The sequence below is a fragment of the Platalea leucorodia genome (genome assembly GCF_965183815.1).
Source record: "Platalea leucorodia genome assembly, chromosome: 27".
In the NCBI taxonomy this organism is placed as follows: Eukaryota; Metazoa; Chordata; class Aves; order Pelecaniformes; family Threskiornithidae; genus Platalea; species Platalea leucorodia.
Window position 1 is genome coordinate 1616235 of NC_138849.1, and position 4052 is coordinate 1620286.

Here is a 4052-nt window from a genome sequence, read left to right on the forward strand (position 1 = left end):
GGGACTCTAGCTGTCTCCAAAGAAAATCAACACACTCCGGCAGATGGATGGGAAAAGTCCTGACATGAAAACAGGAATGCGCCTGCCCCCAACATACACAATGCTCTTTGCGTAGAGCAAAGATTCTGGTGCTGCTACCTGGGAAGTCACTTGCTTCCAGAAGAAACCAAGAGGCTCTGGGAAATTCCTGGGAGGAGTTCCAGAGAGCTATTGGGCATGGACCTGCCTCCAACATACACCAAACTTTTTGGCATCTACCCTGGTGCAGTCTGGGACTGCTACCCAGGACTTCAGCTCCCTCCACAGCAGGACAAAACACTTGGGCAGATGCCTGGGAGGAGTCCTGGGGAACTCCAGGGCATGGACATGTTTCCCACTCCTATCAGCAATCAATGACGGAGTATCAACCAAGAGGATGGCAGCAGTCAGTAAGGGCAGCCATCAATCCTATAGCAACAACCAATCTTTTACCAATCACAAATAGAAAGCAATGACCAAGTAGGTGTATACTACTGCAGGTTACTATAAACTTAATGTTAGGGAGGGAACTTATCCTCCAAATAGCACCAGATATACTGATGACAGATTACTTATATGGAGGTATAATACTGATATAAAGTGAATCAGAAAGATTTCAGAAAAGGCCAAAGTATCCCAGAGGGGAGGACAAACCCATCCCAGAGGGGACCCAGCCATCCCAGAGGTGGGCGGATAAAGCCAACCGACTCCAAAAGCCAGCCCACAGTGGGAACAAAAACATAAAGGACAGAGGCTCACTTCACAGGTGATCTGGAGCTGCCTGGATTCTCAGCACCTAGCTGCGCTTCAAAGCAGCCAACTGCATGGTTTCAAGGATGCTGCTTGTTGCCAAGCTCACAGGAACCACCTTCTGCTCAGTCATTTCCCCTTCCAACCACTCACCTTTATGGCTGCTCACTCCTGCCTGCTCCTGCCCTAGCAGCTCTCAGACACCAGGGACCTCACAAGCACCTGCACAGCAGGAGTGTCCTCACTGCTAACACCCCAGCCTAGGAGGAGTCCCAGAAAGCTACACAGCATGGACCTGCCTTCAACATGGACAAAACGCCTTTCCTAGCAACTTTGGAAGAGCCTGGGGCTGCTACCTGGAAATTCAGCTGTCTCCTGAAAAGGCCAAAACGCTCCTGGAGATGACTGGGAGAAGTCCTGTGGAGCTACCAGGCATGTACCCGAGTCCTACATGAAAAAAACTTTTCGGGTAACAACCCAGGAGGAGTCTGCGGCTGCTACCCAGGAAATGCAGCCGTCTCCAGGGAAGCTCAAAACACTCCCAAGCTATTTGGGAGGTCTTCCAGGCTCAATCCTATACTTTCCTGGGTGAAGTTTTCTTGGAAAAATTCTTTCCTGGGTTGTTTTAATACGTGTAACTGCAAGAAAACATCCCTGACAAGCTGACTGGAACTCCCCATTGCCAGAGTGTGCAGAGATGCAGTTAGAAAGGCAAAAGCTCAGCTTGAATTGGAACTGGCCAGAAACATCAAAAATAACAGGAAAGTGTTCTTCCGGTATGTAAATTGCAAGTGGAAACAGAAGGAAAACATAGGCCCACTCTTAAACAGTAGAGGTGAATCAGTTACCAACAATGCTGAAAAGGCAGAGGTTCTCAACACTTCCTTCACCTCTGTCTTTACCAACGCTGTTGGATCTCAGGCGTTGTTAACGAAAATCCAGGATGATCCAAACATAGACCCACCAACAGTGAAGGAGTCAGTATGTGAATTATTACAGGAGCTTGACCCCTACAAATCAATGGGCCCTGACGCCATCCGCCCGAGGGTGTTGAGAGAGCTGGCTGATGTCATTGCGGGGCCACTCTCTACAATCTTCGAGAAGTCGTGGAGATCAGGGGATGTCCCAGAGGACTGGAGGAAGGCAAATGTCACCCCTATCTAGAAGAAGAGCTCAAGGGAGGATCAGGGTAATTATAGGCCCATCAGTCTTACTTCAGTCCCCGGGAAAGTTACGGAACAGATCCTCCTGGGGGCCATCACGAGTCAAATGAAGCACGTGACTGGGAAAAGCCAACACGGCTTCACCAAGGGCAGATTGTGCCTGACAAATCTGGTGGCCTTCTATGATAACGTGACCTGCTTGGTTGACAGGGGGCGAGCGGTGGATGCCGTCTATCTGGACTTCTCCAAGGCTTTCGATACAGTTCCCCATGGCCCAACGCTATTCAATATCTTCATAAGTGATCTGCATGACGGGATCAAGTGTAGCCTGATGAAGTTTGCAGATGACACCAAACTGAGTGGGGAAGTAGACACTCCGGAAGGGAGAGCCACCCTGCAGGAAGATCTGGATAGGCTGGAAGAGTGGGCTAGCAAGAACCTTATAAAGTTTAACAAGGACAAGTGTAAGGTCTTGCACCTGGGAAAACATAATCCAGGAGTGCAGCTCAGACTGGGATCCACCTGGCTGGAGAGCAGCTCCGTGGAAAGGGACCTGGGGGACCTGGTGGACAGGAAGCTCAATAGGAGTGAACTGCTGCTGCTGCAGCCAAGAAGACCAATAGGATGCTGGGTTGCATCAACAAGGGCATCACCAGCAGAGATAAAGAAGTCATTATCCCTCTCTACTCGGTGCTTTTCAGGCCACACCTGGAATACTGTATACAGTTCTGGTCCCTGTTATACAAAAAAGATGTGGACAGGCTGGAGGGGGTCCAGAGAAGGGCCACCAAGATGATCAAGGTTCTGGGCAGCCTGCCATATGAGGACAGGCTGAGAGAGCTGGGCTTGTTCAGCCTTGAGGAAAGGAGGCTTCGAGGTGATCTCATCACCATGTGCCAGTTCTTAAAGGGGAGCTACAAAGAAGATGGAGACTCCCTTTTTACAAGGAGTCCCATGGTGAGGACAAGGGGTAACGGGTACAAGTTACTCCCAGGGAGATTCCGATTGGACACAAGAGGTAAATTTTTCACAATGAGAAGAGTCCATCATCGGAATAATCTCCCCAGGGAAGTGGCTGACTCTGCTATGCTGAACACGTTTAAGACTCAGCTGGACATGGTGCTAGGCCATCTCATCTAGATTGTGCTAGAAAGGTTGAACCAGATGATCCTTGAGGTCCCTTCCAACCTGGTATTCTACGATTCTATGATTCTATGATTCCCAGTTCTGGTAAAACCATCCGCCCTCTGTACCCCCATTTCCCAAGAGCCGGAAGAACAGCTTGGGGCGGGGAAAGGCAGGTATCAGACCTTGGGGTGAGAGAGGGGCACAGGCATGTGCCAAGGGAGCTGCATCTAGTCAGGAGCCCTCCTCACTGGCTTCTGTGAAAACAAAGCCATGGTTCGTGCTCCCACCAGTACAGAGAAAAAAATTCCAACATTTCCCTCATTTCCTAGGGATTCCTGGCATATCAAGAGCTACCTCTCTGGGGCACTGCACAGTTCAGCTACCGATGGTGTACAGGGTCATCCATAATGAAAACAATACAACCCATCAGCCTAGGAGCCAGACGGGTGTTGAGGGAGGGCAAAGGGAAGAAGGAAAATAGTATGTCAAGCATGCAGAGAGGGCAATGTGTGCTCTTCCAGCTTAAAGCCAGCACTTATAGGGAGACCACTGCCACAGCCTCCATAGAAGGACACCATTCATTCCACTTCCCACCCACCATCAAGCTTTCTTGTGTTGGCACTATCCATTTTTAAGTAATTTTTAAGTTCTGTGTTTAATAGAAAACACCTGGGCAAGTCTGGGTGCCATCAGGAAACACCCCAGACTTCACTCTAGATTGTCAGCACATCAACATTCAGGGATGGAGCGCCAGCCACGTCCATCGTCTTTGCGCATTCACAAAATCCAAGCCTGCTGGTGAAGCCCTTACTCACAGGAGTCGTTCCCCGTTGCGGCCATCGCTCCTCTCACAAACAGAAGGGAAAGCTCTGGATGACAAAGGATGTCAGGACGTGCTCCAGGAGGAGAAAACCAGTGCAAGAAGATCCCCGTCACCTAATGGCAAAGCAATAATCCTAGCTCAATGAAATGAGTACCCCAAACGAAACACCC